We start from the raw sequence: 12,807 nt of genomic DNA on the forward strand, positions 1-12,807 counted from the left end.
GTATTATGGTATGGCGTTCATTTCCATCCGTCTGTCCGTCCGTCTGTTAGCTTTTTCGTGTCCGACCCGTAACTTAAATACTACAAGGCCTAGAATCATCAAACTTTGTCTGTAGATACATCTTGGGTAGAAGATATGGCCATATATGGCAAAAACTTGTCCGGCTCATAACTTGAAAACTATTAGACCTAGAATCACCAAAATTGGTCAACTAATGCATCTTAGGTAGAAGGTATGTCGCATCCTACTTTAAGGTCACTGTGACATTTAATTAAGGTGATATAAAAAAATGTTTTAATGGGTACAATCTATACTGTTAACAATATGTGACGGGCGTATCATGTGCCGTGGCGGTGCACTTTTTTTGAGTACAAATTTCCACCCCAAATCCTTAAATTTTCCAAATTTCTTATTATACGGTTATGTTTAAGCATGCTATTATTGTTTATTTTATATTTTACATATATTTTAAAGATTATTGTAAAAAATATATAAAAAAATTCCATCAAATTATTTTTTTGAAATAAAAATCGGAATAATCTTGTAAAATTCACAATTTTCGAAAAGGGGGGTAATTCAAAGCTTATTATCTCCCTTGTATACCTAGAAAGTGGTTATGAAATTTATACACATTGTAAAGGACATCCTGATGGTGCTTCATGAAAAAAAGAAACAATATTCATTGACGAGTTATTTTTGGCCACATCGTCCCGCATGTCCTTAATGACAGGAACATAAATTTTGTTGGAGCCTTTTTCAATAGTTATTGTAAAAAATCTTGTTAGCCATAAAATATTTCAAAAGTCTTAGTTATATTTGAAAAGTCAATGATATGTTTCAAAATATTGAATCCAAGGACAATAACTCTGTTTTCATTAAATTATTTTATCAAGTTCATTATGCGATAGATTTCCTTTATTTTCGACTAAAATTTTACCAAGGTGATAAGTAATCATTATCTGTGTCTTTTCATGAAATTACATAAAATTTTAATCCTTTTGAATAGCTCAACTGTATGGTGCCAGACTTAATTTTTTATGAGGGTATACATACTCTGGAAGCTATAGATTTGAAATTATTAAGGAAAGGTATGGATTTTTTTTTCATAAATAACTATAACAGATGTACATCTACTAATATAAACAGAAAAATGATATGCAAACCATGCAATAAGGAAAATGTGTCCACATTTGTTTGTTTTTTAACATTTTGGAGAATAACGCTAATTCAATAATTTTGCACATATCATTCTAAAACTTGATGAACATATTGAAAATGACATGTGTTTTAGTTATTGACATGTTTCCCGATAAATAAATGCAATTCAAAAAATATTTTGTTGTTTTTATTTTAAAATAACAACAAATAACTGTTTCCAATGAATTTCATAAAAATCTACATAGGAGTACACAACTTCAGTAGTGTCTGTAATGAAAATTAATATGGAAACCCTTAACTGTTTTGCCTTTTTTCATTACTCTGAATGTTAATTTATTGATTTCAAACAAACAAATGCTACCTAAACCCCAAAATTCCAGGACTAAGGACCCACCTTAAGTGTGTAGTAGGAAGGGTGTAAATAGGCCATTGTTTATGTTTCTCAAAGGGAAAGGGAAATATGCAGGGTAGGGGTTACTTGCGGTGTCATAACAGGACTTGTGTGCAGGTGAATTTTCCTGAGATTCACAAATATTTTTGGTTAGTTGAGGTGGTGGAATTTTTATATGAATTTTTATGTTATAAAGGAATGTATAGGAAAAAAATTGGTAGTCTGTGTCCTATCAGGTCAAAGGTCAAAACTCGCATTAATCAACTTTTCAGATATTTTTGTATAGGAGGGGACTAATAATGATTAAAGACCCCACTTTAAGTTAACGCCCCCAAATTTTACCTGTATGGTGATCAATGCTAAGCCACCTGTCAATCAAACTTTTAACAATAGAGCTTAGGTTGATTGATGTTTGCAGAGACCATGGCCTACAGCTACCTGAGATAGATGTTTTGATAACAATCATGGCTAATGAAGACCAGCAGTCTTTAGATCTGGAGGAAAGCCCCAGTATACCTGAGTTTTGATAGCATTGACTCGCACCTAGAATATTTTAATTTCTAACGTCCCCTATATAATGCAATTTATCATGGTATTTACATGTATTATAGATTAAACAATCAGAAATCAAACAATAATAATAAAAAAAAAAAAACCATAAGTTATATTGGAATATTTTCTATTAATGATTTATTGTGGCTTTATATTTATCAAAACATGAACAATTAATTCTTTATTGGCGCAGCACATCAACATGTATAATGGTTATATTATTGCCCATGCGTAAAACTGTTACAGTAGTTAAAAATGCTTCTGTTTGAGATACCACATGGATTATAAATTACACAATCAGAAATCAAACAATAGTAAACAAGCATAAATAAGTTATTGAGATATATCTATTTATAATTTATCATAGTTTTATTTTTATAAAGAGAGAGAGAGAGAGAGTTATTGAGATATTTCTATTTATAATTTATCAGGTTTTATGTTTATAAAGAGAGAGAGAGAGAGAGAGAGAGTTATTGAGCTATTGAGCTATTATAATTTATCACTGTTTTATATAAATTTATAAAGAGAGAGAGAGAGAGAGAGAGAGAGAGAGAGAGAGAGAGAGAGAGAGAGAGAGAGAGAGAGAAATGTGTAAAACTGTAGCAATAATATAGATGAAACAATATGGCATGACAATAGTATTGCATAAGTAGGACAATGATTACTCTTTTAGTCAATGATTGAGAGTAAGGGAGAGAGAGAGAAAGGGGGTAGACTAGCTATGTGTCAGCTTCTGTTTGGGATACCATCGTTACACAAACACTATGTCCACATGCAGAAACCCTAAAGAGGGAGAGGAGGGGGTGTAGACTTCGTGTCAGCTTCTGTTTGGGATGCCCTCGTTATACAAACACTACCATAGAAACCCTAAAGAGAGAGAGGAGGGGGGGGGGGGGTAGACTTCGTGTCAGCTGCTGTTTGGGATATCACCATTACACAAACACTACAGACACAGAAACCCTACAGACGGCCCATATTGAGGGGTATCTTGATCATTCTTCATTTGGTTGTACATGTACACAGATCTGCTTGGATTTCTTCATTCTCTCGAAACATGGATATTTTACCTACTACACCCACAACACCGCAAACTCCCAGGACACCAGGAAGTGCCCGGAAACGCTGGGTAATATTATATTTAGGAAATATTTATATACGATATATAACAATTTAATTAGAAGTTTTAAAAAGCAAAGGTTTAGAAGTGGGCTAAACCTGTTATCTGCAATACATAAATATGACCAAGTTTGAAGGTTTACGAGAAATAGAAATGCGGTATGCACGTAGGTAAAAATTAAAAAAAAATTTTTTGCACAAATCAAGACACTAAGCATAATTTGTAATAACCTGAGAGATTTCCTGTGTATATCATAGAAATATACACAACAACCCATCTCTTGGCCAGGTAAATAACATTGACCATGGATAAGCTCCACCCACATTCAGTGATCCGTGGAGAAACCCTATGGTGTTTATTTTTTTTGGGGGGGGGGTCTTTAACAATTAGAATTTTAAGTCTAAAAAATTAATGTTTAATAATACCTGCGAGAACAGTTATGAAAAAAGTTGGGGGAGTGGGGGGGGGGGGGGTACTGTTTTCAAGGTATCGGGACATCTCGCCCTCAAGACAACTCGCCCCCTCATAAGGACAACTCGCCCTCAAGACAACTCGCCCCCTCTTCGGGACAACTCGCCCCCTCTCTTGAGATATCTCGCTCCTTCATGTCATGTATATCATACATGTTTACAATTATAATTTTTGGTCTAAATCCAAGAGGTGTTTTAGCAAAAATTAATGAATTTCTTATAGATAGTATATATATACATCACAGACAATAAGACGTGTTCACATAAACACCGAACTTCGTGTCTTTTTACACAAGAAGAAAGATTTTAGTGAAAATCCAGTGTTTGGGTTCAGTAAATTCATCATCACTTTTATTTACATGTAAAATATATAATTTCAACGGAAACAAGTTAGCGTTTGGTATAGGGAGAGTATTAGCTTGGTCTACAGCTGACGTAGTATAATTATCAATAATCTGCATCTGTTGTTAAATCTAATTGTTTGATTTCCCCCAAGCTGTTATCAATTTACTTCAAACGCTATGAGGTACTCATCATCAGAGTTCTTTACACTTTGAAATTGCCGCATAAAAAGAATCACCCCGCGTAAAAAGAATCAATAAAGCAAATCCGATATAAAATTTCTGAAATGGGAATTTTATTATTTTTCAAAAGGGAATTAGTTGAGAAACGCATTAAAAGATGATTACATGTATCAGAATATTCATGCTTCACCTTTACACTTCTATATACTATATCGATAAAAAAAAAAACCCACAAAAAAACCCCCACACACACATCACCCCTGGCACCCCCCAAAACACCCCTAAAATTTTCTCAGTATTGGAGAAATTTAATCAATTACCTGAAAATCAGCAAATATAATTTTCCTTGCCAATTGATTTATGAAAAATATAACCTTTTCTGAAATCCAATAATCGAATTTGTGTATAATTCTATTAGAATTTACCATTCGTGTTAAAGTATGAAATAAAAAGACGTACGGTGTATCTTTATAGGGTTAAAAGTGTAAATAACACACACACACAAAATAAAAATAAAATGTGATAATATATTTATATATGATATTGGGGGCCAGTTGTCTCAAGAGAAGGGGCGACTTGTCCTGAGAGAGGGCGAGTTATCCTAAGAGGGGGCGAGTTGTCTTGAGGGCGAGTTGTCTTGGGAGCGAGTTGTCCAGCATTCGTTTTCAATACACAAACTGTTTGACCTGATTTATGCAAATGAGATTGGTCGTTAAAAGGTTGACGTAAGATTTGGCCTTGGAATAATGCATTTTCGTCAGTGGCTTACTTTCATTTTCTAAGCATGGATTCCAAAGCTTTTTTGCCAAGTATTTGGAGAAGGTGCACTCGAGCTCTGCCCCAGGTTTAAATGGTCATTGTCGTATTTGGATGGGGGCTAGAAGCAACAACAACAAGTATGGTGTTGTGTGCTACAAGCATCCGATAAAGAACAGCTGGCAGATGATGCATGTGCATAGACTCAGTGTCATGTTACATCATCGTCACCATGAGTTAGATGTATCAATTGTTGCATCCCACTTGTGCCACAACACACTGTGTGTTGTACCAGGGCATATTGCTCTGGAGCAGCTCGGTATCAATAACCAGCGACAGACCTGCAAATCCGGGGGCACCTGTCTGGGGCACCCACCTCCCTATCTTCCCTGTCGTCTGGAGCTATATATGGATAACAACAATCTTGGTAAGTTTATCACATTTATTAGGTCACCTGAATTCATTCAGGTGACCTATTGCTATCTGTTTTTGTCCTGCGTCGTGCGTTAACATTTGAACATTTTCAGCTTCTTCTCTGAAACCCCTGAACCAATTTCAACCAATTTTGGCATATAGCATCTGTGGGTGGAGGGGAACAAAAATTGTGAAATTCGTGGTCCCTGCCCCCTGGGGCCTGAGGAGTGGGGCAAAAACCATCAAAATGAGTGTAATTTTAAAAGACATCAAGAAGCCAAACTGTGGGCATAATTATAATGAGTGTTGAGCCCTCTACCAAAATTGTGAAATTCATGGCCCCTGGGGCAGGGGTTCTTGTGTTAGGGTGGGGCTCTATTGGTCATATAGTGAAAGTGTAGAAATTCTTTGAAAATCTTCTTCTCTGTCTCTGGGTATTAAGTAGACAAACTAATAGCATGGTAATGATGAGCAAGGATGTCTCTTTATACCCCCCGCAACAAGTTGTGGGGGTATACTGGAATCGGGTTGTTCGTCTGTCCGTCCGTCCGTCCGTCTGTAGACGCAATGGTTTCTGGGCTCTAAAGCATTATCCTTATTATTATACCCCCCGCAACAAGTTGCGGGGGGGGTATACTGGAATCAGGTTGTCCGTCCGTCCGTCCGTCCGTCCATCTGTAGACGCAATGGTTTCCGGACTCTAAAGCATTATCCTTTCCACCTACAGTCACCATATCATACATATGGACTACCCATGGGATGAAGATGTTCCCTATCGATTTTGGGGTCAAAAGGTCAAAGGTCACGCGCACTGGACATCGAAGTAGCAATATGGTTTCCGGGTTCTAAAGCGTTATCCTTTCCACCTACAGTCACCATATCATACATATGGACTACCCATGGGATGAAGATGTTCCCTATCGATTTTGGGGTCAAAAGGTCAAAGGTCACGTGCACTGGACATCGAAGTAGCAATATGGTTCGGTTTGTCATGCCATTTGTTTTTTACACTCAGAAAAGAGGTAGTTTATACCTATTACCAACACCCTTTGGGAGATTGGGGTAAGCGGGGGGTATTCTTAGTGAGCATTGCTCACAGTACCTCTTGTTCCACCTACCGTCACCATATCATATATATAGACTACCCATGGGATGAAGATGTTCCCTATCGATTTTGGGGTCAAAAGTCAAAGGTCAAGCGCACTGGACATTGAAGTAGCAATATGGTTTCCGGGCTCTAAAGCGTTATCCTTTCCACCTACAGTCACCATATCATATATATGGACTACCCATGGGTTGAAGATAATCCCTATCGATTTTAGGGTCAAAAGGTCAAAGGTCACGCGCACTGGACATTGAAATAGAAATATGGTTTCCGGGCTCTAAAGTGTTATCCTTTCCACCTACAGTCACCATATCAAACATATGGGCTACCCATGGGATGAAGATGTTTCCTATCGATTTTAAGGTCAAAGGTCAAGTGCACTGGACATTGAAGTAGCAATATGGTTTCCGGGCTCTAAAGCGTTATCCTTTCCACCTACAGTCACCATATCATATATATGGACTACCCATGGGATGAAGATGATCCCTATCGATTTTAGGGTCAAAAGGTCAAAGGTCATGTGCACTGGACATCAAAGTAGCAACACCCAGAAAAGAGGTACTTTATACCTATTACCAACACCCTTTGGGAGATTGGGGTAAGCGGGGGAGGGGGGGTATTCTTAGTGAGCATTGCTCACAGTACCTCTTGTTAAAAATTGTGAAATTCATGGCCCCTGGATCAGGGGTTCTGGTGCTAGGGTGGGGCTCTATAAGTCATATAGTGAAAATGCATTATTTCTTTGAAAATCTTCTTCTCTGTCCTTGGGTATTAAGTAGACAAACCAATAGCATGGTTATGATGAGCAAGGATGCCTCTTTCAAAATTGTGAAATTCATGGCCCCTGGGTCAGGGGTTCTGGTATTAGGGTGGGGCCCTATTGATCATATAGTGAAATTGCATTTTATTTCTTTGAAAATCTTCTCCTCTGCTGCTGGGTATTAAGTAAACAAACTAATAGTATGATAATGATGATCAAGGATGCTTCTTTCAAAACTGAAATTTATGGCCCCTGGGTCAGGGGTTCTGGTGCAAAGGCGGGGCTGACCACATAGCTATTCAATGTTTCTTCCATCCAAAAGTAAAATTCTTATATTTAAACACAAACCTAATTCAAACATTGGAAGGTTGTTACATGATACTCAGGTGACCTATAAGGCCCCTGGGCCTCTTGTTAACATGTTACACCGCTGTAGATGGGAGAGGCATTTGTCACTCCTCACAAAGTTATTAGTACATGGAAGTAGTTATAAATGAGCAGGTATTAATTGCTAATTAGAGTTCATAGCAACTTAATCAGTCACTCCAGGGTTTGACACTAAGGCACGTCCGACCGACCGAGTCTACTAAATGATAGGTCCGGTCGGGTAAAATGTCGATTTACTAGTCCGACTGGTCATGTTGAAAAAATAAAGAAGAAACTTTATTTTAAACCATAAGATATCTTATTTTTAACTTTAAAAAATAACTGTAAAGAGTTTGCGAGCAATTTTGAACCGCGTGATGACAAAATCTCTATTTTTAGTTCGAATACATAGTCGCTGTCGGAAGTGATGTTTTACGACATTTACTCTTTGTTAATGGGTGTAAAGTTATATTTCGGATAAATATATATAAACTGAATTCATTTTCATTTGAAAAAAAACCCAGTTTATTTTAATTGAATATAAGAAAGTGTCTATCACAGGGATCGAAATTAACTTTTTTCACCACTAGCAAATTTTAGCTAGTGGATTATTTTCCAACTAGCAAAATTGAGCTTTTACTAGCATTTTTCAATCGATTACTGTTTTACATGAATTTAAGAAAACAAGCATGTCTCTTTATCAAAATTTTGGGAAAATCTTTTAAAATCTCCTTTAAAGTGCAATAATAAAAATAAGATTGCGAATTCTTTCATTTAAAATTCAATGAATCAGACAACATACATGGTGCTGGTCATATGGTACACTTGTGCGGCGTACTCGCTGTCCAGAGATCTACCACCTATTAACAGCATCATGTGGATTGAAATCTTGAAGACTGTTTGCGCCAATTTAAAGTATATGTTCAAAACTTTTGGAAATTTCATCTAAAAAAATTCTAGTTGAAAAGAAAACCCCACGAACTCGAAGTGTTTGACTATAGAGTACAGAAGGACACCGCGTGAAACGGTGACACACTGTCATGTGTTGTTTTATATAGACACGGACGAGATCAATATGCTTGCTATTTAAATCAGACGTCTCTGAGACATCCGAAGTGTGTATGAAGTAGGCCATCGACTGAGATGACCTTGGCCTTAGTTATTTATTCGATCCACGTTTACTTTTTCAATACTTGTATATTCATTCTGTAAAGAGTTTCTATGCACAAGACAATATTATTGTAAACTTCAAAGTACAGCCAATAAACCAAGGAAATCCGGGAAAAAGATCGGGGTTTTTTCACTCGCAAAAAGTTGCGATCACTTGTGATTTTTTACTCGCAAATTCAATTTTTAACTCGCATTTAGCGAATATTCCCCCTTAATTTCGTTGCCTGTATCAAATGAATAAATTAAATCGTAAATAGCCATTTTTCGTTGTTGACACATGTGCGGGAATGTCTAGACTTCTCGTCCTCAAGGAAGGATGTTCTGAGAAAAAAAAAGGAGTAGGTTGGGAAGTTTGAAAATAAAAGCACCAAATTGAATGATGAGACTAAAGATGTTTTTGAGACAATTAAGTACGTTTTAGTTTAAACTTAACGTTTGTCATTTGAATTAAGTACTTAAAAATGGAGAAACCATCGGGGTTTCTTTTCTCTGGAAAGTTGGTCAGGGCTAGTGGATGTAAGGTCAGGTCTAGTAAATATTATTTGAAGTAGCCCGACTGGTCTAGTGCTCAAGAAAGTAAATTTCAAACCCTGCACTCTCTTCACTGGCGAGGCCTGCGATGATATCTCAATTATTCCCTCTTGTGGTATGGGTGATCACGGGCGGAAGCTGAGTTAAAGTCAAGCTGGCCTTTGCAGTAGTCTGAAGTTCCTCTATGTTCTTCCCGGTACTGGTGATGCTCTGCCATTTTCCTGGCCAATAGTGTGTTCCTTCTACTCTTCACTCTCTCCTTTCTGTGATAGGCTTGATTGTACAGGAACTTCTGGTCCAGTCTATCTAATTGTTACTCCCATGCTCAGAGTACTGTATTCCAGCAGATTCGCATTTCAGTCTGGTTGATGTACCGGGTAAGTTGTTCCATCAATGTATCATGGAGTGGAGATGACCCTCCGTTGTTCGGGAAAACTTAATGTACTTGGGCATGTTGCAACTGGCACTACGGTGGTAAGACTTGTTGGCATATGTATCAGTCAGCAGCTTCATGGCATTGATGGCTTCTACACTTAGTTTCATTTTAAGGATTTCTGTTACAATCCTAATGTCATTTTCACTCATTTACAGGCTCGTGATTTTATATACAGCAAGATTACGACTGAAGTTCCACCAGTTGGAAACAAGTCCTCCATCACAAACGAGGGAATATGTTGCACACATTGAGCAGTCTCCAGTATAGCACAGAACAGTGGCCTCCAGCGCTTTAGGTAAGAAATCACTCATTTTCTGCAGATCTCTGTCAAATTTGGTAAACAGTTCCTTGACTATCAAAGCACATCTTGACTCTAGATCATTGCTAAATACTCTCTGTAGCTCTTTCTTCTGTTCTTTGGTCTGGGTATGGAACATGCTTCGTTATAGACTGCTGGGTTGCTGGCGCGGAACTGTGACTACCTAAGATGGACGGGGTCGGCTAGACGCTCTACTTTTCATAGGGGATGTAGAGCTTGCATGGCTTCGTCCACTCCTTTGTCACCTTGGGCGTCGCCGTCTGTGGTAACATACCGGACTAATACATCTTGTAAGGCCAGCAGTGTGCCAATGTCCTTTCCCATCTCATACTCTGAAAATGGTGCTGCCCGTGGTCGATTGGAAGTACACTCAGGATGTCCGCCTGGACAATCTACTTCCATTCCCTTGCCCCTTAGCCATGCACCTGTCCAGCAGAGTTTGTTTTGCTGAGCACAGGCAAGTATATATTTTCTGTCAGTGTTGGTTTCACTGGCCAAGGTAAAGGCTTGACTGACATTCTGTCCGGGGGTCCTGCGGCTGAACATGATGTTACTGTTATAACGGGCATCTGTTGAAATGTTGATGACATTTTCTGGGTGGCCACGGGTCGTGTTGATCTCTTTCACTTTATGTATTTCCATGAAATTCCTGCTTTTGTCGAGTGCAGCACAGTGATGTTCGGAGCGGTACAGGTGGTAGACTGATGAAGTGGTATCGTTTGATTAATCATCTCCATCATCTTCTGTTCATCCACTATACGTCGCCCACCTAAGTATTCTCTTCTCTTTGGTGTTTGATTTGGGAAGTGGGCGCAGAATGCAGGATGGTCCACTTTCATCATCGCAGTTAGGAGTTTGGTAGGACTGGCTGTTCAGACTTGGTTTGGTGACCAGGGCATGATCCCTTGAATTCAGCCTGACAAATGATCGTCGACTAGAATTTCTCTGCACATCAGTCTTAGTCTTGTGGCCATGATAATTACCTCGATGAATTTTGCCCTGCCTTGGGAGCTTCTTCTTGCAGAGTTCCTTCCCTTTGTTCCATGGAGCCATAATTTTCTTAAACATGTTGGTGAGTAGAGTAGTGCTTCTGGCAGATTCAGGCATTGATATGTTGAATTCTCTTAGCTCACCCACATTTATAGTGCCTAATGTTTGGTTAACTTTAGAATGGCATCTTTCACATCTCTAATGACAGTTTTAATGTGACCAGGGATAATCCAGCATGACCAGTAAGTGCCACATCCTGATAGTGGCTGCTGTGGTCCTGTCTGCTTATCTGCTGACAACAGAGAGATTAATCTATTTTCATTGACTTGTGCTGTTGTTTCTTACAGCAAATATAATGCAGAATTTGGAAATATTTTTTCTGATGTAAAATTCTACTGTTAAATATTTATACCCCCCGCAACAAGTTGTGGGGGGGGTATACTGGAATCAGGTTGTCCGTCTGTCTGTCCGTCCGTCCGTCCGTCTGTCCGTCCGTCCGTCTGTAGACGCAATGGTTTCCGGACTCTAAAGCATTATCCTTTCCACCTACCGTCACCATATCATATATATGGACTACCCATGGGATGAAGATGTTCCCTATCGATTTTGGGGTCAAAAGGTTAAAGGTCAAGCGCACTGGACATCGAAGTAGCAATATGGTTTCCGGGCTCTAAAGCGTTATCCTTTCCACCTACCGTCACCATATCATATATATGGATTACCCATGGGATAAAGATGTTCCCTATCGATTTTGGGGTCAAAAGGTTAAAGGTCAAGCGCACTGGACATCGAAGTAGCAATATGGTTTCCGGGCTCTAAAGCGTTATCCTTTCCACCTACCGTCACCATATCATATATATGGACTACCCATGGGATGAAGATGTTCCCTATCGATTTTGCCGTCAAAAGGTCAAAGGTCACGCGCACTGGACATCGAAGTAGCAATATGGTTCGGTTTGTCATGTCATTTGTTTTTTACACTCAGAAAAGAGGTAGTTTATACCTATTACCAACACCCTTTGGGAGATTGGGGTAAGCGGGGGGTATCCTTAGTGAGCGTTGCTCACAGTACCTCTTGTTTGATTTTCGAGAAGGTATACTTATCAAAGGAGTATACAGTTTGTGTTGCTGGCTGGAAGAACATCATACCCACCCTTGAGTACAAGGGATTATTATACCCCCCGCAACAAGTTGTGGGGGGGGGGGGTATACTGGAATCGGGTTGTCCGTCCGTCCGTCCGTCTGTAGACGCAATGGTTTCCGGACTCTAAAGCATTATCCTTTCCACCTACCGTCACCATATCATACATATGGACTACCCATGGGATGAAGATGTTCCCTATCGATTTTGGGGTCAAAAGGTCAAAGGTCAAGCGCACTGGACATCGAAGTAGCAATATGGTTTCCGGGCTCTAAAGCGTTATCCTTTCCACCTACAGTCACCATATCATACATATGGACTACCCATGAGATGAAGATGTTCCCTATCGATTTTGGGGTCAAAAGGTCAAAGGTCAAGCGCACTGGACATCGAAGTAGCAATATGGTTTCCGGGCTCTATAGTGTTATCCTTTCCACCTACAGTCACCATATCATACATATGGACTACCCATGGGATGAAGATGTTCCCTATCGATTTTGGGGTCAAAAGGTCAAAGGTCAAGCGCACTGGACATCAAAGTAGCAGTATGGTTTCCGGGCTCTAAAGCGTTATCCTTTCCACCTACAGTCACCATATCATACATATG

At 39.0% G+C, this 12,807-nt stretch overlaps 1 protein-coding gene across 4 annotated transcripts in view; it reads left to right on the forward strand.

Moving 5' to 3' along the window:
- The window catches only part of LOC130050842 (uncharacterized), a 152,972-nt gene that overhangs the window by 122,633 nt on the left and 17,532 nt on the right, over positions 1–12,807 (forward strand). Inside the window, exons 1-2 of one of the 4 annotated variants that reach the window (XR_008799133.1) lie at positions 4,951–5,395; positions 9,906–10,045. The exons of 2 other annotated variants lie outside the window; for them this stretch is intronic. The gene's annotated coding sequence lies outside the window, so the exon portion shown is untranslated. Of the gene's footprint in view, positions 1–4,950; positions 5,396–9,905; positions 10,046–12,807 lie in introns of those variants that run through there. One more of the 4 variants, XR_008799134.1, reaches the window with a different exon arrangement.

The sequence above is a fragment of the Ostrea edulis genome, chromosome 10 (genome assembly GCF_947568905.1).
Source record: "Ostrea edulis chromosome 10, xbOstEdul1.1, whole genome shotgun sequence".
In the NCBI taxonomy this organism is placed as follows: domain Eukaryota; kingdom Metazoa; phylum Mollusca; class Bivalvia; order Ostreida; family Ostreidae; genus Ostrea; species Ostrea edulis.